The 24,481-nt window shown below is 43.5% G+C and overlaps 1 protein-coding gene across 1 annotated transcript in view; it reads left to right on the top strand.

Annotated features, from left to right (window-relative positions):
* The first annotated feature begins 339 nt into the window (after positions 1 to 339).
* The window catches only part of AGPAT4 (1-acylglycerol-3-phosphate O-acyltransferase 4), a 190,621-nt gene continuing 166,479 nt past the window's right edge, over positions 340 to 24,481 (top strand). Inside the window, exon 1 of the mRNA XM_055269013.2 lies at positions 340 to 573. The gene's annotated coding sequence lies outside the window, so the exon portion shown is untranslated. The remainder of the gene's footprint in view (positions 574 to 24,481) is intronic.

The raw sequence follows: 24,481 nt of genomic DNA, 5'->3' as shown, positions 1-24,481 counted from the left end.
ATCAGAATTAGTTTAGCCTGTGCGGTCTAACACTCTTTAAATTAGCTAATCAGAATTAGTTTAGCCTGTGCGGTCTAACTCTCTTTAAATTAGCTAATCAGAATTAGTTTAGCCTGTGCGGTCTAACCCTAGCCAATAGGGGAAGGACACAGCAGCAGGGGCCATGTGCGTCAGGGATAAGAACCCCTTCCCCTCCCTGTGCACTCACCATTGCTCCATCTGTAAGGGCGCACCCTTCTCTAGAAGTACATTGCCTTGCTGAGAATTAAAAATAAAATTTTATATTCAAGTGCTATTTCTTTTCCAGCACTGAAACTTTATTTATAACAATTTGGGGGCTCCCTTGTGATACATTCCGCTTCTGGGCAGTCTCTGGTTCTCTCTGGTGAGGACGCGCGCCCCGCCGCCTTGTGGGGGCCTCAGGGGTGTGCAATCAGGACCCACCCAGTTCAAGGAATAACCCGAGCTCTCAGCAACGCGGAAAGAAACTGGCCAGCAACGTAGCTTAAAGGATCCTCACATGCTGCGGCGATGACTGTGCACAGACCAAGGAAGGAGAAGCCGCGGGAGCCGGTAAGGGACTTCCTTGTTGGTCAAATTCTGGAGGGCTAAATGTGTGTGTGCGTGAATGATCACAAACGACCCTACTTGTGGTGTTCTTCATGTGGATGGTGACAAGTCCTACTGCCGGACGGAGTGAGTGGGACCTCTCTGGGGTTCCCTAGCTACCTCATGTAGCTTAGGGCGGATCCTGCCATGAGACTTATACCAGCACGCTAACACTAAGAGGGGCCTAATTCTCCCTTGGGGGAGCAGCCAGAGAGGACAACACGAGTGGGAAGTGTGCAAGGGACCTTCAGAGGGGGAAAGGGAGGAAACAGGTCAACCTTCCAGAGCAGCAAGGCAAGACACCCCCTGGTTTGAGGGGTTGAGGCTTCTGGGTCAGGCAAGGCAAGACGCCCCTGGTTTGAGGGATTGAGCCTTCTGCAAATGTCAGGGGGTTGAACCTCACACAAACCTCCTGCAGTAAGAAAAATATTCAGAACTCCCCTTTCCTTTCTTCCCCAGGGGAAGAAAGAGTAGCTCCACTCCCAGGCAGAGAAAGAGACAGTCAAAGAGAGAGAGAAAGAGACAGAGACAAAGAGAGAGAGAAAGAGAGACAGAAGTAGTGAAGAGAAAACAGTGTACCCTATTACTTTAAAAGCCAGGGAAAATTTAAAACCTAGAATTAATAATTGAAGGTCTTCTCCGTGACCCTATAACACTCCAATACCACCTTGTTGTCAGTGTAAACAAGGTTGTAACCCAAAAGCACTGAGGCGACTGACAACCTGTAGCCTTCTGAATCAAAAATCCTTAACCCAGTAACCCATGGATGGCCCAGATGCATTCATTCTGTAGCGGAAACTGCTTCGCTAACAGAAGAAAGTAGAAAAATAACTTTTAGAGTAAACTTCATTGTGAGCACACCTCATCAGGTCAGAACTATCCCAAGTCAAAAAGAAAAAAACAAAAGATAGCCTACTGACTCAAGAACCTTAAAGTATGAGGCTATTCTGTTAGAAAAAGATGATTTAACACTAACCACTGAAAATTCCCTTACCCCAGCAGGTTTCCTAACAGGGCATCTAAATCTTAATTACCATATAAAGGTCCAACCAGACCTAGGAGGAACTCCCTTCAGGACAGGACCATTGATGGTTCCTCCTGGGTGATTGAAGGAAAAAGACACAATGGGTATTCAGTAAGTGATAAGAAAACTTTTGCAGAAGCAGAGTTAGGAAAATTGCCTAACAATTGGTCTGCTCAAATGTGCTTGCCAGCTGTTTCCACTCAGCCAAGCCTTAAAGTACTTACAGAATCAGGAAGGAGCCATCTATATAATTCTAAGTTAATATGGACTGGACGAGGTCTTATTAATAGCAAATAATTGAAACCCCAAACTTACAAGGTTTTCAACATAAGTAAAGTTTGCTAAAAGTTAAGAGTGTAACATGTATTATCCTAACTTCTAATCTTGTGTCCTTAGACAGTCTAGTCCACAGAAATGAAGGAAGTTCGATTTGGAAAAGAATGGTTATCATTTTTGAGAAAAAAAAGAAAGGTGGGGGGGAGAATTTATGTAAAAAGGAATATTATACGGTAAATTCTTGTCCTAAAATAAATGAACTGGTTGTTTAGAGAAACGGATGTTTGCAACACGTCAGAAAGTTGAGGCATGTTGAAGAATTGTCTGTGAAAGTTGTGAAAAAAAGTTATAAAAGGGAATTTATGCAAGAAATGCTGTATAATTTAAAAGCAATTAAGCCTCCTGAATGTAAAACTATTGAAGAAACAGTTTATGTGCAAGGTGTGTAAGGAAAGTGAAATGTACTTTGGTAAAAGGATTATAAGGAGACATAAGAATGTGGATTTTTACCTACAGAAAACGGTTAAAAAATATTTTGTTTTAAAGGTTTAAGCAAGTTTTGAAATGTTAATTGAAAAGGAAATTCTGTGTGTAAACATATTGGCTAAAGTTAAAGGGGTGTCACCCAGTTTTTCTGAGAACTGGACATTAAAATAAAAGCACAACAGGTTTTTCTTAAAGCACTAACCTGCTTTTTAACAAAAATTGTAAAAGGTTAAAAAGCGTCTATACAGATCTTACCTTATGGTCAGACATTAAAAATTGGATAAATATGGCTACAAGATTTTATTAAAATTAAGTTTAACATTAATAACCCACTAATATAAAGGTGAAATTTAGCTTATCTGGTATAAATATCATACAGGAAGCACTGGCAAATATAAAACGGTGTTTGGCTTTCTTTGGTCTAAAAAATAATAAAAATAGGTGCTAAAGAAAATTTCTCAGCAAGAAGGTGCCAAGGACTATGAAGTCCATTGCTGATGTCCCCACATTTAAAACAGAAGATCAGTTTCTTAGAAATTATATACTTGGTTTATCTTCTACTTTCCTTTCCCTCAAAACTAAAAGTCTTTTGGCACAGGTACCACCCCTAGAATTTCCGGTAAACCAGCACCAGCCTGAGGATCACATTCTCATCAAAGGGTGGAAAGAAGGAATAGTGGAGCCAGCCTGGGAAGAACTTTACCTTGTGTTACTAATCACAGAGACTGCTGTTTGTACAGTAGAAAGGGGATGGACTCATCACACCCGGGTCAAGAAAGCGCCACCCCGTCCAGAGTCGTGGGCCATAGTCCCAGGGGAAAACCCTACCAGACGAAAGCTAAGAAAAATTTAACTCTTTCATCTATTCTATTACTTTTTCTTCTTTCCTCACTCTACTGCTGACCATCTAGTTATTAACATAACCAAGTCAATTTCGCCTCAAACGATTGCATTTGGTGCTTGCCTTGTTACACCCTGTGGGAAGTTGTCAAGTCAGAGACAGCTCTCTACTTCAGAAAAGTACCTCTGTCCCTCCCGACTCTCCTCAGATTAGGCATTAGTGAACTGGGACCATTTAATCCGAGGAGATTTTGATAAAGACCCCGGGGTCAACCAGGAGTCTTGCCCTCCCGATGTAGAGCTTTTATGCCATAGGTGGTCCAATGTTCTGTGGACCACTAAAGAGCAAGGATGGACTGCCCCAACTGGTTTTTGTAATTTCGTAAAACTGTACATTCATGTTACTAGAGGGACAGCCCCCCACTAGGTGTCAGCTAAAGCAGTGCAATCCTATACAGGTTATTATCTCGAATCCTCAAAGTTCTTCCCCTTTTCTAAGCCGATTCCCTCCTTTAAGCCAGTTTTATGGTATGGGGGCTGAGGTTTGAGGGACAGACCCTATTGGATTCTTTAAAATGCATTTCTTTGATCCCCCACTGCCTGCACCTTCTTCTAAGCCTTCTTCCAAAACCTCTCACAATGGAATAATTGCTCCTTCTCCATCTAACCACAAGACCAAGATAGCTATCGTAGAAGTTAAAGACTTAAAACAAGCGTTGGCAATTGAAACAGGATACCCAAGATGCAAATGCCTGGTTGGAATGGATCAAATATTCCGTCCGCACGTTAAACAAAAGCAATTGTTATGCTTGTGCACATGGCAGGCCAGAGGCCCAGATTGTCCCCTTTCCAGTAGGGTGGTCCTCCAGTTGACCAGGAGTTGGCTGCATGGCAGCTCTTTTCCAGGATTCTACAGCCTGGAGTAACAAGTTGCGCCATGCTCTCTCTCTGCTATATCCCGAAGTCCGGCACCCTATGGGCCAGCCCCCAAGGGCCATCCAGCTTCTGTCTCCCGATACTAAGTTAACTTCATATCTCTCACGACAGGGAGGAAACAGCGTTCCTTGGAGACCTGAGGGGATGCAGTGAGCTTAAGAATTTTCAAGAACTTAGCAATCAGTCAGCCCTTGTTCATCCCCTAGTGGATGTGTGGTGGTATTGTGGTGGACCTTTACTGGACACTCTGCCAAATAACTGGAGTGGCACTTGTGCTTTAGTCCAATTGGCTATCCCTTTCACCCTGGCATTTCATCAACCAGAGGAAGGAAAAATAAGACATCATAATGCGAGAGAAGCCCCTTATGGGTCTTTCGACTCTTATGTCTATTTAAACGCAACTGGAGTCCCACGGGGAATACCAGATCAATTTAAAGCCCGAAATCAAATAGCTGCAGGATTTGAGTCAATATCTTGGTGGGTGACAATGAATAAAAATGTAGATTGGACAAACTACATCTACTACAACCAACAGTGATTTAGTAACTACACTAGAGATGCTTTTAAAGGAATAGCTGAGCAATTAGGGGCTACAGGCCAGATGGCTTGGGAAAATAGGATAGCCTTAGACATGGTATTAGCAGAAAGAGGAGGGGTTTGCGTCATGATTAAAACTGAATGTTGTACCTTCATCCCAAACAACACCGCCCCTGATGGAAGTATAACAAAGGCATTGCAAGGTCTGACTGCTCTGTCCAGTGAGTTAGCCAACAACTTATGGGTAAATGACCCCTTTACAGGATGGCTACAAGAGTGGTTTGGTAAATGGAAAGGAATAATAGCCTCAATTCTTACTTCCCTCGCAGCCGTAATGGGTGTACTTATTCTTGTCGGGTGCTGTGTCACACCATGCATCCGTGGGTTGGTGCAGAGGCTCATAAAAACGGCACTTACTAAAACCTCCCTTAACTATCCTCCACCTTATCCAGAGAAGATTCTTCTTTTAGAAAATCAAGCAGAACAACTAAGCTAAGACATGTTAAAGAAGTTTGAAGAGAAAGAACTGTAAGGAAATTCAAGAGGAGGGGTTGTTAGATATGAGTTCTAAATTTCTCTTCAAAGAATCAATATGTCAGTATGTTCAACTCTTTGTCTTCTACTTTTAAACTTAACTCGTAAAGCAACCTTTTTCGATTACCTGCTCATTCTCCGCCCTGACTCGTTCCGATTACCTGCTCATTCTCTGCCCTGACTTATGTCAATTTCCTGCTGTGTCATAACCATTTTTCCTGCCAAACCACTTACCCCGTCACTCTCTTTAAATTAGCCAACCGGAATTAGTTTAGCCTGTGCAGTCTAACCCTAGCCAGTAGGAGAATGACACAGCAGCAAGGGCCACGTGCATCAGGGATAAGAACCCCTTCCCCTCCCTGGTCCAAGTGTGCGCTCACCACTGCTCCATCTGTAAGGGTGCACCATTCTATAGAAGTACATTGCCTTGCTGAGAATTAAAAAGAAAATCTTATATTTGAGTGCTATTTCTTTTGCGCCTCCAAAACTTTATTTATAACACCTGTAATCCCAGCACTTTGGGAGGCTGAGGTGGTTAGATCACCTGAGGTCAGGACTTGGAGACCAGGCTGACCAACATAGAGAAACCCTGTCTCTACTAAAAATACAAAATTACCTGGGTGTGGTGGCACATGCCTGTAATCCCAGCTACTCAGGAGGCTGAGGCAGGAGAATTGCTTGAACCTGGGAGGCAGAGGTTGCGGGTGAGCTAAGATCGCACCATTGCACTCCAGCCTGGGCAATAAGAGCAAAACTCTCTCAAAAATACATAAAATAAAAAATAAAAATAACAGATATTACAAAATACTAAAAATCGGTGAACCTAGATGGAGTCTAGGGGTGTTCGTTGTATTTATCATGCACCTGTTTGTTGTTTTGAAATTTTTTACAATACAAAATTAGAAGAAAAGATATCATCTCTCATCTCAAGGAGCTTACAATCTACAGACCAAATATCTTTTTTTAATAAAAAGATGAAGAGGACTAGATCATAGGGTCAGAAATCATTGGTGGGGCACGAGTAAGCTGCCTCCACAAACCCCAACTCCCAGAAGGCGGGACTGTGGCAGATGGGTTGGGTTCTCCTGAGCCCCTGCTTCTGCCCAGAGGTTTTAGCAGGTTCATGAGGACTGGGCTGGGCCCTGGGTGGGCACAGGGCAGGCTCTTTGGCCCACAGTGAGGGCCCACAGTGGAGGCCCTCAGAAGACCAAGAGGCCAAATGTGGTAGGAGTTATTAAGAAATAATTTTAGGCAGATAGGAAAAGGGGTCCTTGGAAAGTTTTCATCTCTTTTAAAGCAGCTTCTCAAATGTTTATTTACTTTCCTTTTTTTGTTTTTTAATATATGGAGTTTCGCTCTTGCCCAGGCTGGAGTGCAGTAGGCCATCTCTGCTCACTGCAACCTCCACCTCCTGGGTTCAAGCGATTCTTCTGCCCCAGCCTCCTGAGTAGCTGGGATTACAGGCGCCCACCATCAAGCCCGGCTAATTTTTTTGTATTTTTAGTAGAGACAGGGTTTCTCCATGTTGGCCAGGCTGGTCTTGAATTCCTGACCTCAGGTGATCCACCTGTCTCGGCCTCCCATCCTGTTGGGATTACAGGCGTGAGCCACCACGCCTGGCCCAAACATTTCTTGTCCAACAGGAAAGCCCCAGCATTTACAGCCAGACAGGCAACCTTTGATATGCAAATGCAGACCATTAGAAACTGGTTCCATTCCAACATGGTGATTCCCGCCCTCTTCTCCTTGCCCTCGCATATGCCTGGCAACATGGCTGCCCCCACATATCCCCATGTGCGGATAACATCAAGGTGCCCTGCATTTGCATATTAAAAGACTAGGGTGGGAGGGCCAGTTTGTTTCCCGGCCTATGTGAATGACATGCCTAGTCAAACCAATCCCCTGAGCCCTATGCAAATCAGACACCGCCTCCTCCAGCCTCTTCCTGTACCTAGCATGAGGGGTCTTCTCTGTAGGCTTTGGAGCCCACCTCCCTCTGTCTCTGAACAGGGGAACTTCTTCCTTCTTTCTTCTCCCTTCCTTCTTGCCTATTAAACTCTCCGCTCCTTAAAACCACTCCCTGTGTGTCCCTGTCATTTTTTCCAATTTGACATGAGATGAAGAACCTGGTGTTCCTTCACTCATCGGAGCTGTATCACAGGGTCTCCTGGCCAAGTCTTTACAGAGTCCCTCTCCTGGCCCTGCTATACAGAGTCCCTCACCTGAGCCTGTGCCAGGCCTTCGTGCTGCAGGCGCACCACAGATGCGGATGGCCCAACAGCACTTGGATGGGTCTTTAGTAAAGGAGAAAGCAGAGAGGACGCTTACAAATATAAATCAGAAAGAAGATGGACCAAACCCCCTGCTTTGTCTTGGCTCGGAAGGGCTTTCCAGAAGACCATGGAAGATGGCATGGGATGCTGCTAGCCAGCCAGGTCACACGTAGTGATGTTCACACTCAGGTTGACCTTTCTGACACCTTGTGATGGTTAATACTGAGTGTCAATTCGATTGGATTGAAGGATGCAAAGTATTGTTCCTGGGTGTGCCTGTGAGGGTGTTGCCAAAGGAGATTAACATTTGAGTCAATGGACTGGGAGAGGCAGACCCACCCTCAATCCAAATGGGCACCATCTAATCAGCTGCCAACACAGCTAGAATAAAGCAGGCAGAAGGTGGAAGGAGCTGACTTGCTGAGTCTCCTGGCCTCCATCTTTCTCCCGTGCTGGATGCTTCCAGCCCCGGAACATCAAACTCCAAGTTCTTCAGCTTTTGGACTCTTGAATTAGGTCAATGGTTTGTCAGGGGCTCTCAGGCCCTTGGCCACAGACTGAAGGCTGCATTGCCAGCTTCCTTACTTTTGAGGTTTTGGGACTTGACTGGCTTCCTGGCCCCTCAGCTTGCAGACGGCCTACTGTGAGACTTCACCTTGTGCTCGTGAGTTAATTCTCTTTAATAAACTCCCTTCATATATACATCTATCCTATTAGTTTAGTTCTGTCCCTCTGCAGAACCCTGACTAATACATGCCTCAACTTCAGCGTTCCTTGGCCTTCTTCATTTTTTTTTTTTTTTTTTTTTGAGACAGAGTCCCACTTTGTCACCAGGCTGGAGTGCAGAGGTACCATCTCAGCTCACTGCAACCTCTGCCTCCCTGGTTCAAGCAAGTCTCCTCTCTCAGCCTCCCGAGTAGCTGGGACTACAGGCACGCACCACCACACCCAGCTAATTTTTGTATGTTTAGTAGAGACAAGGTTTCATCATGTTGGCCAGGATGGTCTCAATCTCCTGACCTTGTGATCCGCCTGCCTCAGCCTCCCAAAGTACTGGGATTACAGGCATGAGCCACTACACCTGGCCATTCCTTGGCCTTCTAATGCCTTCTATCTATGGGCCACCTCAGCTGGCAGTCCTAGACGATGCCCCCATCCTTGACCCTCGCAGACGACCTAACTTGAACCCCTGCCCTGTTACCATCTGGATTTCCAACCCCAGAATTCTGTTTTGGTAGATTTGCTCCACCCCAAATGCATGCCCTAAAGCTCCAATGAGGCCTCAGTATAACTTGCAATACGCTTTTGTTGCTCTTGTTCTTTCTGAGTCCTGGCTGCATATAAAGCTGGGTCAGGGGGTACTCAAGGTCCCTTTTAGTTGTAAAAAGTATTGGACTTTACCTCTTGCTAATGCCCACATCCTTAAGTAAACTGAGCCCCTCCATTTTCTCCTTCCCCTTTCCTTCTCTTGCTGAGTAAGAATTATTTCTTTTCGCTGATAAAACCAAGCCCTCTGTCATCTCTGTTCTTGCATCCTTCATGCATCTTCTGGGAGGTTGCTCTATTTATTCCCCTTTTCTCTGGCATCTTTGATCTCTTTTTGGGGGCTGTTAGTTCTCAAGCAGCACATCCAGCCTGCAGGGTTAGTCTCCAGCTTCTCAGTTATTCCTTTTAAGATGAATAAGAAAATGAGTAAAGGAAGAGGGGTGGCCTGGGTACCCTGCTTGGGTCCAGGGCTTAGAGAGTGGGCAGACACTGAGGGGTGACTTTCCCTGCAAGGCCAGTCCTGGGCAGGATGTGGGAAGGGCCGGGACGGAGCTCCCTGCCACTGAGAAGGACAGGCTGGCGGGCACCGAGGTCTGTGTCAGGAAGGATGGAGAGACAGGCACCCAGGGCTCCTGGGCTCAGCTGGATGAACATCTGGTTTTGTGGGACCAGAGGCCGAGTTCTGAATCCACTGTACCTACAAAGAACTTTTTGTTCTCCTCAGACATAGTTGAGAAGAAAAACTTGCTCAGTTATATTTTTTTAAATTTTATTCTTTTTAGTGACGGGGTCTCATTTGCTGCCCAGGCTGGAGTGCAGTAGCATAATCATAGCTCTCTTCACCTTCAAACTCCTGGGCTCAAGTGAGCCTTCTAAGTAGCTGGGACTACAGGCATGTGCCACCATGCTCAGCTAATTTTTAACCTTTTTTTTAAGAGATGGAGTCTTGCTGTGTTGCCTAGGCTGGTCTCTAACTCCTGGGTTCAGGCAGTCCCTCCACCTCAGTCTCCCAAGCTGCTGGGATTACAGGCATTAGCCCCTGCACCTGGCTTTCAGTTGGTTTTTATTTTATTTCATTATATTTTATTTTATTTCAAGACAGAGTTTCTATCTTGTTGCCCAGGCTGGGGTGCAGTGGTGTGATCTCGGCTTACTGCAGCCTCTGCCTCCCGGGTTCAAGTGATTCTCCTGCCTCAGCCTCCTGAGTAGCTAGGATTACAGGCGCCCGCCACCATGCCCAGATAATTTTTGTATTTTTAGTAGAATGGGGTTTCACCATGTTGGCCAGGCTAGTCTTGAACTCCTGACCTCAGGTGATCCACCCGCCTCGGCCTCCCAAAGTGCTGCGATTACAGGCATGAGCTGCCGCACCCAGCCTCAGCTGGTTTTTAATTACTCCCTAGCACCCAGGTGACCAGTGTATTTTCTCTGGCCTTTTCTTAGCCCACTGTCACTTAAGGGGAAGGGCACAGGACTAGAAAGGGGTTAAAACCCCCAGTGATACTGCCAACCCAGGAGGCCCCCACTCGTGTCCTGGCTCCAGGGCTGCCATTCCTGGATGTCCCCAACCCCTGCTCTTCCTGTGCCTCCTGCTCTGCAGCCCAGAGGCAGCCCCCTGGCCTTTATGTTCCTCCTGCACCGGCAGAGCCCAGAAACCAGTCTCCAGGGCAAAGGTGGTGGCATCAGTCACTGCCTGTGTTGCAATGATGTGTGAAAAATCCTAATGGAGTCAGTGAGTGACTCCATCCATCCTTCCTCATTCCATTTACCATCTTGCAAGTAAGACTAAAACTGTAATCAGAGATCTTGGCTGTAAGAATTTTACACAATTCTGGAACCTTAAAAGTGTGTTTTCTCAGAGTGATCTGCGGTAAGCTGAAAGGTGAAAGGGGCCCATTTTGGGCAGAAGTGTGACCCTTGCAAATTTGTATGTTGAAGTCCTAACATGTAGTTACTGTATCTGGAGATGGGATCTGTAAAGAGTTGATTGAGTTCAAATAGGCCATTAGGGTAGGCCCTAATATGACCGGTGTCCCCTTAAGAGGAGGAGATTGGGACACAGACAGGTACGGGGGGAAGACCATGTGGACACAAGGAGATGACAGCTGTCTGCAAGCCACAGAGACACCAACCGTATGACACCTTGCTCTTGGGCCTCGAACCTCTAGATCTGAGAAATCAATGTCTGTGGTTTGAGCGACCCACCTGGGGCCAGTCCTGTAAGTGGAGCAGAAAGTGCGGGAGACACGGGGCTGTTAAGAGGAAAGGAAGCCACCAGGCCCTGGGCCCAGAGGCAGCAGGCCTGAGCGCAGTGGGGGTTCCTAGAGGAGAGGCCCTGGGAGGCCCCTGCCCACAGAGTGTACGGAGTACCCTGAGGAGGGGAGAATTACCTTCAGAAGCAGACAGCACAGGCGCTGCACCCTGCACAGGGTCACCGGCCACCCAGGAGAGCAGAGACAGGGAGCCACAACGAGCCGATGTCAAAGTGTGCGGAGCAGGAAGAGACCAAGCCCATTTCGCCAGCAGGCAGCGGGCCTGGGTGGCGCCCACAGCCACAGGGGCACCCCCCCACCGTTAGCATGCCATGAGTGCCAGGCCCGGGACACGGCCTTCTGAGCCTGGACAAGAATTGAAGTTGTGGGTTCTAGACCAGCTCCCCCCACCCAGTTCCAATCACACCAGCATTTGGGCATCTAGAATATGAAACACCAGAGCTAGCTGATCCCTAGGGTCTCTTTTTGTACTAAAATTCTGTAGTTTTGATTCATAATGATGATTCATAGTGAGTCAACAAGAAAAAGGTTAAATTATGTTCTGAATATGCTAGTTGGAAGAACAGGCAAGCCTGTACTCTATTGTGTAAATGTTTCAAAGTTATTGGAGTCTGAAAACCGTTTTTGTTGTTTCCAGATGAAAGGTTCAGATACGGGAAAATTGATTTTAGTGGAGCTTCTCATCCCCCATGGTGCACAATGGGCACAAACTGTACCTATCTCACTTGTGTTTCTTCTTCAGAGCCTTCTGGGCACAAGGAGATTGCAAATTGCGCCTTTTCAAGTTGAGAGTTCTGAGGCCAAAAGAACATATTATAATTGTGTGTATAATAGCACTTAAAGTTGGCATGCCATATCTAATTCCAATTTTCTTTCAGAAAATTGGATTTTCCCAGAAAACAGAAGTTGGGTATTTACAATGCAGTCAGCACCTTCTTTCCTAAGAACTCAGTGCTTTCCAAATACCAAGAATCTGTCTGTCTTAAAATGATTTAAAAATTGCAATTATTGCAAAATTAAAAGGGATTTAGTGGTTGAATCTCTGTTCCCTCCCTCTTAGCTAAAGCCACATGACATCTTCGTTTTTCAATCCACAGCCCTCCAAATAGACAAGAGCACCACCACAATGCCCACAGATGCCTACCCACCTGACCTACAGCTGCAGAACCCAGGGCAGAGTCCAGAGGAGGGAGAGACCCGGCCTCTCCTGAGGACATGCCCCTCTCTCCACGGTTCTGTCTCCTCCACCCTCACTCACCAGGACTTTCCTGGACTCCAAGTTCTTCCTTCTTCTGTTTTGTTGGCTTGGTCATTCCTTTCCCATTTTATCCTGAGATGAACAATCACACTTAAAGGAGAAGAGTATTTCTCTCGGTCCGAATCCTCTGGCACACGGGACATGCTTGTTTTCCGTGACCTCCTGGGGAAGGGAGCACTCCCACAACTCCTGGTGGCGAGGGCGGCAGAGGCCCAGGTTCATCCAGCTCCTCCCTGCCCTAAAAAGGACCCGGGATCTCCCCCAGTTTTCTCTCAAGGGAACACAAATCCTTCTGTTTACATTAACTCCTTCAACAAACATTTGTCAGAACACTAATGTTTTAGGTAGACTCTTAGAATGTTGGAGTTTCGAGAAGACACAAAAAGAATCTGGTCCAATGCCTTCATTTGGTGGTGAGAAAACTAAAGTTCTGTCGACGGAAAGGGTCAAATTCTGTAAAATATTTAAAGAGATTTATTCTGAGCCAAACATGAGTGACCATGGCCCATGACACAGCCCTCAGGACATCCTGAGAACATGTGCGCAAGGTGGTTGGAGCACAGCTTGGTTTTATACATTATAGGGAGATATGAGACATCAATCAAATACATTGAAGAAATACATTGGTTTGGTCCAGAAAGATGGGACAACTCAAAGTTGGGGGTGGGGGGCCTTCCAGGCTATAGGTAAATTTAAACATTTTCTGGCTGACAATTGGATGAGTTCGTGTAAAGACCTGGAATGAATAGAAAGGGAATGTTCAGGTTAAGAAAAAAGATTGTGGAGACTGGCTGGGCGCAGTGGGTCATGCCTATAATCCTACCACTTTGGGAGGCTGAGGCGGGTGGATCACCTGAGGTCAGGAGTTCAAGACCAGCCTGACCAATACGGTGAAAACCCACCTCTACTTAAAATACAAAAAAATTAGCCAGGTGTGGTGGCAGGCGCCTGTAGTCCCAGAGGCTGAGACAGGAGAATTGCTTGAACCTGGGAAGCGGAGGTCACAGTGAGCCGAGATCGCGCTACTGCACTCTAGCCTGGGCAACAGAGTGAGACTTCATCAAAAAAAAAAAAAAAAAGATTGTAAGATTGTGGAGACCAAGGTTCTTTTGAAGTCTTATCGTGGCTGCCCTTAGAGGCGATAGATGACAAATGTTTCCTATTCAGACCTTTAAAAGGTGCTAAACTTTTAGTTAATCTCACTAGGATCAGGAGGGCCTGAAAGAAATCTAGCTATGCTAATAGAGATTCTTTACAGATGCAAATTTTCCCCCACAAAGGACAGTTTTGCAGGGCCATTTGAAGATATGGCAAAGAAACATGCTTTGGGGTAAAATATTTTTATTTTCTTTGATTGTCTTGTAATGTTATGCCAGAGTCAGTTTGGAAAGTAAGTCACGATATATGGATTTAAATAAAATCCATCTGATGAGAATTTATGGTTTGTAAAGCATGACTCCCCAGACCCCTTAGTTACGAATTTGGGCAAGATAAAAAACATCAGAGTTTAGTCCTCAGTTCCTAGAGAAGGGACTTGCCCGATGGAGAGGTTATGAAATATGTTGCTGGCAGAACAGGACTGGAATCCAGCCATTTAAGTCCTGGCCTGAGCATACGAGGGTTCCTGTCTTTTCCTGCTGACCATAGCTGCAGGAGCAGGCTGAGCAGCTTCACGCACTGGGCATGTGCTGTTTCCAAACTTGAAGGCCCGCCCTCTCCATGCCCGACACCCCAGGTGGTAGCTCTTGCACTGGCACATCCGTGGGCTTTGACAAGGGCACAGTCTGCTCTTCTGCACTTGACGGCCGTCAACACTGAGATACCAAAAACAGCTTTGTGTTCCCCCTTCACCCTTGGACTTCCCTCCGGCCCAGGAAGCTAACAGTTTCCACACATGAAGAGACCAAAAGAGACATTGCTTAGATTTTGATTTTTTCTTTGAAAAAAAATCTGGTAAAACATAACATAAAATTTATCATTTTAACTATTTTTAAGTGTACAATTCAGTGGCATTAAGTGCATTCACAGTGTTGCACAGTCATGGCTAGCCCCTTCCAGAACTTTTCCATGATCCCAGACAGAAACTTGGTCCTCATTTGCTATTGGCTGCTCTGTGTCTCCACAATTTCTCTGTCGAAGTCCTATACCCCAGCACCACAGAATGCAATTGTATCTGGAGACATGTTCTTCCAAGAGGTCAGTAGGTCAAAACAAGGTCATTGGGGTGGGCCTTAATTTCATATGACTGGTATCCTTATAAGAACAGAAGATTTGGGGCAGGCATGGTGGCTCACGCCTGTAATACCAGCACTTTGGGAGGCTGAGGTGGGCGGATCACTTGAGTCAGGAGTTCAAGACCAGCCTGGCCAACATGGTGAAACCCATCTCTACTAAAAATACAAAAATGGAGGTGGTACCTGCCTGTAGTCTCAGCTACTCTGGAAGCTGAGGCAGAAAAATTGCTTGAACCTGGGAGGCAGGGTTGCAGTGAGCCAAGATTGCGCCACTTCACTCCGGCCTGGGCGACAGAGCGAGACTCCATCTCAAAAATGAATAAATAAATAAATAAATCAACCAAGAGATTTGGACACAGCCACAGCCAGGCACAGAGGAAAGACCATGTGAAGACACAGGGAGAAGACAGCCATCTGCAAGCCAAGGAGAGAGAAATCCAACCCTGCTAGCATCTTGATATCAGACTTCTGTTCTCCAGGATTATGAGAAAATGCATTTTACCATTTTAACTATTTTTATTTAACTATTTTTATTTAAGCTAGCCAGGTTTTGGTATTTTGTCATAGTAGCCATAGCAAATTAAAACACCATTAAATAATAACTTCCCGTACCCACTGTCTCCAGCCCCTGGTAACCTCTATTGCATAGTCTCTATGAATTTGCCTATTCTAGGCCCATATAAATGGATTCATACAATATTTGTCCTTTTGTATCTGGCTGATTTCATGCAGCATGATGTTTTCATGCTTTATCCATGTTGTAGCATGCGTCAGTACTTATTTCTTTTATATTTCCAAATAACATTAAATTGTATGGCTATGCCACATTTTGTGTATCCATTCATCTCTTGATAGATGTTTAGGTAGTTTCCATATTTTGGCTATTGTGAATCATGCTGGGTTAGCTTCTGACTTTCAAAATAAACCAAGATAATAGTTTAAGAGAAAGAGATACAGGATTTCCGGAGCTGAGTTTATGTCGTAAAAGAGTTTAGAAAATTCGTGATAATGTAAGATCCTGTTTTCTCTCTCTAGACTGGGGAGAAAATGTGTTCACCTTGCCAGCTGCCCAGACACAGCTGATTTATCAAGACAGTACAATTATAATAGAGAAACAGTAATTCATGCAGAGCCAGCTGTGTGGGAGACCAGAGTTTTATTATTACTCAAATTAGTCTCCCCAAGCATTCGGGGATTGGAGTTTTTAAAGATAATTTGGCAGGTAGGAGCTTGGGAAGTGGGGAGTGCTGTTGGTCAGGTTGGAGATGGAATCATAGCGGGATTGAAATGAGATTTTCTTGCTGTCTTCTGTTCCTGGGTGGGATGGCAGAACTGGTTGAGTCAGATTGCTAGTCTAGGTGGTGTTAGTTCATCCATCCAGTGTAGGGTCTACGAAATATCTCAAACGCTGATATTAGGTTCTACAATAGTGATGTTATCCCCAGGAGCAATTTGGGGAGGTTCAGACTCTTGGAGCCAGAGGTTGCATGACCTCTAAACTGTAATTTCTAATCTTGTAGCTAATTTGTTAGTCCTGCAAAGGCTGACTAGTCCCCAGACAAGAAGGGGGTCTTTTCAGGAAAGGGCTATTATCAATTTTGTTTCAGAGTCAAACCATGAACTGAATTTCTTCCCAAAGTTAGTTTGGCCTATGCCCAGGAATGAACAAGGACAGCTTAAAGGTTAGAAGCAAAATGCAGACAATTAGTTCTGATCTCTTTCACTGTCATACTTTCCTTAGGTGTAATTTTTGCAAAAGCAGTTTCAATCCCTCCCTTTGGGTTTCATAGCATCTTATTCTTAAGGTGTGGGCTATGCAGATGGGAAACGGCCATCAATCATTCTGGCTTCTTCCTCCTGACAGGGGGCATAGTGGGGGTAGGAGTTGACTTCCAGGTGAGAGGAATGGAACCACTTTGTAGTTGTTGGAGTTTTTTGAGCATGCTTACATAGGCTGGGCTGGGAGTCCAAGGGTTTTTTGTTTTGTTTTGTTTTTTCTGAGACAGAGTTTTGCTCTTGTTGCTTAGGCTGGAGTGCAATGGCGCGATCTTGGCTCACTGCAACCTCCGCCTCCTTGGTTCAAGCAATTCTCCTGCCTCAGCCTCCTGAGTAGCTGGGATTACAGGCATGCACCAACATGCCTGGCTAATTTTTTACTTTTAATAAAGACAGAGTTTCTCTATGTTGGTCAGGCTGGTCTTGAACTCTTGACTTCAGGTGATCCACCCACCTCAGCCTCCCAAAGTGCTGGGATTACAGGCGTGAGCCACTGCACCTGGCCTCCAAGGCTTTATGACAAACGTGTTAGTATTCCCATCTATAGTTTTAGCACAGATTTAAGTGAACAATGTACTATAAGGTAAAAAACTGAGTTATAGGGTAAGGAGTATAATTCTCAGTTTTAAAAGTAAAGATTTGAAAATATTAGTTTGGAGACTTGTAGTCTATAAATAATTTAGGATTAAGTCTAAATTGAAGAAAAATAAAAATAAAAACTCAAAAACAACCAACAACAGATGTACTATAGTTTTTGGAACACAGTTTTTCTCTTTCTAATCCTTATTTTTATTAACAACAAATCATAATAGGATTGACTTGTTTGTAAAATAAATTTTAGTTTTATTATACTTGGCCTGATTATTTGTATAAAGTGCAGTAAGAATAGTTATTTTTTACATAGCCTTTTAAATTTTGCTTTGATGGAACTCTGTTCCATAAGGAATCTCAGATAAGACTTTTTAAAGCCGAGTCCTGTCATGGGTTTGTAGCCTCAAGTGCCTATGAGTTGGGTAAATTCCTCTCTCTTGAAGTCCCAAGATAACATGGGGCACCTGGGCCTGTTAGAAAGTGACATTCTTTATTTGTCACAGGTCAGGAACACTGTATAGAGACTGTGTGGACAAAGTATGAGGCCAGTTTTCTCAAGGGGTTTTTATTGGTTCTACAAGTCAAGTTTGATTCTTTAAAGGAAAGTATGTCATTCTAGTCACGGTCTTGGTGAAATAACCAGTTTCTCTAATTGTGTTATGTTGTAAAAGAAAACATTCTTATTGTACAAAATAACCATATTGTCATAAGTAAAGAATGCTCACAAAAGTTGTTAAATTGTGGAGAAATTAGGTAGAGAGAAAAAATATGTGTTCTAAATTTTTTTCACAGGAGTATATTTTATTCAATTGTTAGAAGTTGGAAATAGTTCAAAAGAAAAGTTTCCTTGGATCTGAAAAATGAAAAGGATCAGCAATGTTTTAAGCAAAAAAAGTTAAAAAAGATTACTCCAGTTTTCTATTAGTTCAGTCCATTTAGGTAATTCTTATTCTGTTTGATATTCATTAATATTTTAGTTCTCTATGAGAGTCTTGAAAGGTTTTTTCCTTTAATGTTATAATCTTTAAAGTTATCAGAACTTGTACTTAAGAGCACTTGTCAGTTTTATAGTTGATTATAAATCCAACTTTTAAAGAGGACCACATCAAGACAACAATTTTCTGTGGATGACAGAAAAGTTTTAGGGAAGCCACAGTCAAAGACACAATTAACAGGGAAATTTGTTACCTCTGTGGCACACAATAATTTAACATAACAATTATAGTTATTATGATGACATATACTGAGGCATATCAGAATTATAGGAATCTTATGTAATTATGTATACACATACTAATAACAAATTTATATGCAAATAAACCAAAGAAAATTAAACACCATTTTATATTTTACATCTCCTGTATGATTTTAATACATTAAATAAGTCAAATATGTCTTTTTTGGACTTCAGGGGACCTAATTTTTTTTTCTTGTTTTTAACTTGTTTGATTTTGGAAGGTTGGTTAAATATCAAAGATTTAAAACACTGGAGATTACAAAATAGGATTCTAGGTTACCATAAGTCATTTATTTAGCCAAAGTGATAACTCAAAAATTTTAAAAAGGAAAAAGAAAACCTTTATTCTGATGAAGAGGAGACTTGGCTTTCTAAACAACAAGTCCCAGTGAATATAGTTTGAGGCCAGTTTTCTCTCCTCTTCTCTCTTCCCTCCCCTCCCCTCCCCTTATTTTTGTAGTTTACTTAAAAGGCAAACAAAAATCTTTCAGTGTCTCTCAATATTATGTAAAACTCTTTTTCAAAAGAGAAAAACAAATTTCATGGATGTATTAGTGCATCTTTAATGCTAAAGCTAGTTTTTGATAAAATTCTATAAATTTGTCCAGTTTTAATTAGTTTGACTGTAAGATTTGTATAAGCCTTTTATAATCCTTTATATTTTTTTATTGCAGAACAATGTTCTCAGAAAACTCTGTTGTGCTTTTATTCCAATGTCCAATTTATGGGAGAACTGAGTAATGTCACTTTAACTTTAGTCAATATGTTCACACACAGAATCTTTTACAACTAATTTTTTATAAACTTTCCACAACTTGTTCAAACCTTTAGATTTTGCCTATCCAGCTTATAACAATCCTTTAAGCCTCTACACTGAGGCAAGAAATCCACATTCCCAGATCTTTTTATAATTTTTTTTTTTGAGACGGAGTCTTGCTCTGTCGCCCAGGCTGGAGTGCAGTGGCGCGATCTTGGCTCACTGCAAGCTTTGCCTCCTGGGTTCACGCCATTCTCCTGCCTCAGCCTCTCCGAGTAGCTGGGACTACAGGCGCCCGCCCCCACGCCCGGCTAATTTTTTTGTATTTTTAGTAGAGATGGGGTTTCACCGTGGTCTCGATCTCCTGACCTCGTGATCTGCCCGCCTCGGCCTCCCAAAGTGCTGGGATTACAAGTGTGAGCCACCGCGCCCGGCTTTTTATAATTTTTTATACCAAAAGTACATTCTACTTTCCTTACACACCTTGTGTGTAGAACTCTTTATTCAGTAGTCTCAAATACATGTTACACTGTTAACTCTTAGTAACTTTATTTTTGTTAAAAAACCTGGTTAGTAAGTGATAATTATATACAGGTATGGATGTGGGACACCAGAAGGTCTGACTCTTTCCAGTATAATTAGGGGGCACAGTTAATTTCACATGTCCCAGGCCTTATTTAGTTGTAAAGTAGGCAAGTTGTACAGTAAGAGTCATAGTGGCATTTTATGAAGTATTTTATGAAGCATTTAGGAGGCCTAACAACCTTTGAATTGTATAACATTTCTTGTATAAATTTCCTTTCACGAATATTTTTACAACCTAAAACACAGACCGTCTATGATATGTTTGGACTTTCTGTCTGGCCCTGAACATCTCTATTTTTAAATAGCCAGTTAATTTACTTTAGGACAATAATTTACCAGACAAGATCTTTTCTTATATAAAATCTCTTTTCTTTATAACCCTTTTTTTTTGTATATTTAGGGGGCATGGTTAATTCTACATTTCTCTAGGCCTTATCTAGAATTTAATGGTTTCAAGGTAGATAAACAATTTTCAAAAGTCAAAGAAGCAGTTTATGACCTTAAAGCATTTAGGAAACTTAATATCTGACCTAATTTAGACCAAATGTCTAAATTTTGAAGACATTTATATTTTACCGATAACCTCTAAAACTGTATTTCTGAAAGATTGTTAAAGTCATGTCAACTAAAAGGCATTAGTTTTAATTTTCCTGACAAAATATTTAAGTGTTTATTTCTTTAAGCCAATTAATTAGAGCTCTTTTATATAAACAATACATACACGACACATATAAATACAGACAGAAGACCCAGTAGCTGTAGGATTTTTTTCACTTGCCAATTCTTTAAAGTTTCTTAATTGGATTACTGGTTTCAGGGTGGAGCCCTTCAAGAGACAGGGTCAGGAGAGCCTGTAGTTTTTAGGGGATAATAAGTAGGCACAGCTGGAAGGGAAAAAACAAATCCCCAAAGGGTCCCATTTTTATATTGTATCCCGGATCCTAAAAAAGAGGGAAATGCCATTACACACCAAGGCTAAAACTTCTCCCATAATGTAAAGAAATTGCTGATGCTCCCAAAAGTCACAGAAAAAAAAATGTTAGGTAACATAATGTCAAACCAACCAAAGCCTTAGATTTTGAGAGAAATTTATCTGCTTCCAACTTCCAGGGTTCCATGAGGAAAACAGAGGGTTTTTTTGTTTGTATTTTGTTTTTTCCATAATGGAAGTTGTTAGAAATTATCTTAGGTTCTCTCACGTGGGCATCAAGGATAGCAAGAGGGCAAAATAGAGAAATAATTCAGTTGACTGAGAAGAAAAACAAACAAATAAAAATTTTTTCTTAAAAACAACCAAGATCTGAGAAAAAAAAATAAAGTCCTTTAAAAAAATATATAGAGAGAGTGCTTGGATATCTGTTTTTAATTAAGCTTATTTTAACCATAGAGATCTTTTAATTTTTTTTTAAGTTTCTTATTATCAGACTGTAGTCAGGACAGACAATATTTCTGGCTTCTGAACTTTACCACAGGTAACCTCTTATGTGAAATTAGTAAGTTTGTTTTTTTTTTTTTTTTTGAGACAGAGTCTCACTCTGTTGCCCAGGCTGGAGTGCAGTCACGCGATCTCAGCTCACTGCAACCTCTGCCTCCCGGGCTCAAGTGATTCTCCTGCCTCAGCCTCCCAAGTAGCTGGGATTACAGGCACAAGCCACCACGCCTGGCTAATTTTTGTATTTTTAGTAGAGACGCGGTTTCACCATGTTGGTCAGGCTGGTCTTGAACTCCTGACCTTGTGATCCTCCCACCTCACCCTCCCAAAGTGCTGGGATTACAGGCGTGAGCCACTGTGCCTGGCCGAAATTAGTAAGTTTTAAATATTAGGTTATTACCTAACCAGGGACACATAAGGTCTCCCAAAGAGATAGTAAGCAGTTTCTTTTCTTTTCTTTTTTTTTTAAAAGAAGTTTGAGAATCTTCCCAAAGGTAGTTCAGAGAAAGGAAAATTCAAGACAGGAAATCAAAAGCTATCCATGGTGGAAAAATAATCAATAAATGGCAAAAAGTTACACAAATGAGAAACCAGAAAGGAGTCATTCTCTAAGCCAAGATTTGAATCTGAGCACTGTCAGTAGACAAAGCTTTGGCTACTGAGCTACAGAATTGAGTGGGTTTCATTGTTCACTCCAGAAGGAGTCTAGAGGAGTCCATTTCAAGCTTACAAAGCCTCTTAACTGTTCAAGATGATTTTTAGGGCTAACTATGACATGAACTCCAAAATTCCAGTCCCCTGGATGGCAGAGACTAAGGTATCCCCACATGGTCACAAGGTTAAGCTCTCTAGGACATAAAACAAAGAGAAACTTCATCTGGTTTTGGTTTCAGGGACCCTCAGTAAAGTTTGTAACTGACCAGCCTGCCAGGCTGGCTTGAAAAGCAGGCTTATAGGGGTTCTACGCTCACATTTTATCTTGTGATAACCCTCTCTGCATTACAGAACAATACAGAAAGGCAAATTCTTAGCACAAAGTATACCAGATTTGTTATACCCCAAGACTAGTCTCACAAATCCTTTTTTTCTATTAATCAAATCTTTTCAGAGGAGACAAACAGTGATGTTTACCATTTGCACTCAAATACACATACATACACATGCAGAGAGAGAGAGAAGGTTACCAGAAACTTGGCTGGTAAGACATTCTTACCCTTTTTGCCAGTACACTAGGTTTCCAGGTTCCCTCTCTCTGCAGCTTCCAGAAGAACAAAGCAGCTTTTGATTACCTTATTCCCTGTGTCTCAGCTCTGGGGATCGAGCCACTTTACCAAAAAAAAAAAAAAAAAAAAAAGGAAAAAAATTCACCCTTATGGAACCTTAGGCAAAAGATTCTTAATTTTGCAAGATGCTGCCCAGCAGGCTATGGAGAATGGAATTAACATTTTCCATCCCAGTAAAAGACATGTAACAAAATACACTAACAAAATATACATAATAAATACGTTAAAATAAATACACGAAGTACACAAAACAGGCAAAATACACAAAACAGACACTATTCACCTCATTCGGCACCCAATATCGACCCGGCCAGGCTCAAACTTTCTCCTGTTGGTCCTTGTCTGCAGTTCTCTCACAGGGAGGAGAGATAACCTCCAGCCAGGGACCCAGTGACATCTTTAGGCAGCACAGAAGAACAGACAGCCTCCCTGAGTTAGGCCTGCTGGATGCCCATCAGCAATTCCTCTCACATATAAACACACATACACACAGAGTAAGATGAACAGAAGACCCTCACGACACAGATTCTAGACCCAATCTCAAACCAAGAGTATTCCTTCAAACAAGTATCCTATTCTCTGTCCAATTAGACACCCCATAATAGGGCTACAGACAGACACCCTGAGAGGCTACCAAGAGACAGCAGCACCTCCAGAGACGCCAACAAATCAGGAGAAGGAAGAGGCTGTTGGCAGCGCCCAGGATACTCACCAAATCGGACAACCCACCATGCGACTACAGACAGACACCCGCAATGGGGCTACAGACAGACACCCTGTGATAGGGCTACAGTTATGGGATGTTTCCCCAGAATTATTTTTCCATTACAGTTAAATCCATGTTCATTGGGTCAGCAGTGCTCTGCTGGTAGAGGCTGGTTCCAGACTCAGCCCCCAGATCAAGAGAACTAGGCACCTGCTTGGGCTGACCTCCGGATCCATTGCCAGAGGGGGGCTACCAAACCATGGGCAGCCACGGGCAATCCCAAATGAGCCCCCAAAATTGTAACTGCCAAATGGGTTCACCTTGCCCACTGCCCAGAACCGATTTATCAAGATAAGAGAATTGGAATGGAGAAAGTAATTCACGCAGAGCCTGCTGTGCAGGAGACCAGAGTTTTATTGACATGCAAATCAGTCTCCCTGAGCATTCCGGGATCAGAGTTTTTAAAGATAATTTGGTGGGTAGGAGCTTAGGCAGTGGGGAGTGCTGATTGGTCAGGTTGCAGGTGGAATCACAAGAGGTCGAAGTGAGGTTTCCTTACTGTCTTCTGTTCCTGGGTGCGATGGCAGAGCTGGTTCAGATTACTGGACTGGGTGATGTTAGTTGATCCATCCAGTGTAGGGTCCACAAAATATCTCAAGCAGTGATCTTAGGTTTTACAATAATGATGTTGTCCCCAAGAACAATTTGGGGAGGTTCAGACTCTTGGAGCCAGAGGTTACATGACCCCTAAACCATAATTTCTAATCCTTTTTTTTTTTTGAGACGGAGTCTTGCTCTGTCGCCCAGGCTGGAGTGCAGTGGCGCAATCTCGGCTCACTGCAAGCTCCACCTCCCGGGTTCACGCCATTCTCCTGCCTCAGCCTCTCCAAGTAGCTGGGACTACAGGCGCCCGCCACCACGCCCGGCTAATTTTTTGTATTTTTAGTAGAGACGGGGTTTCACCGTGGTCTCGATCTCCTGACCTCGTGATCCGCCCGCCTCGGCCTCCCAAAGTGCTGGGATTACAAGCGTGAGCCACCGCGCCCGGCCCATAATTTCTAATCTTGTAACTAATTTGTTAGTCCTACGAAGACAGACTGGTCCCCAGATAAAAAGGTGGTCTTTTCAGGGAAGGGCCGTTATCTATTTTGTTTCAGAGTCAAGCCATGAACTGAATTCCTTGCCAAAGTTAGTTTGGCCTATACCCAAGAATGAACAGGGACAGCTTAATGGTTACAAACAAGATGGAGTCAGTTAGGTCTGATCTCTTTCACTGTCATTATTTCCTTAGTTATAATTTTTGCAAAGGCTCTTTCAAGTGTGTCAGAGACCTACTGCCTGTTGCATCAGCCTCCTGTGTGGAACCTTGACTGGGGGCAGCAGAACCCCCCAGAGAGGTGGATATCCCAGCATGGGGGAATGAGTGCCCCATGTCCGTGGGGACCTACCTCCAGGGTTCCCCGAGCCACCAGGACCTGAGTAGGGGTGCCTGGGTGGGGGCCAGGCAGCAGGGATTGGGGCAGGTTTGTAGAGTTCTGATGGTCCTGGGAGGGCTCAGGGAGCAGCCA

Source organism: Symphalangus syndactylus, chromosome 2 (genome assembly GCF_028878055.3).
Source record: "Symphalangus syndactylus isolate Jambi chromosome 2, NHGRI_mSymSyn1-v2.1_pri, whole genome shotgun sequence".
In the NCBI taxonomy this organism is placed as follows: domain Eukaryota; kingdom Metazoa; phylum Chordata; class Mammalia; order Primates; family Hylobatidae; genus Symphalangus; species Symphalangus syndactylus.
This window is presented reverse-complemented; position numbering and strand designations above follow the sequence as displayed.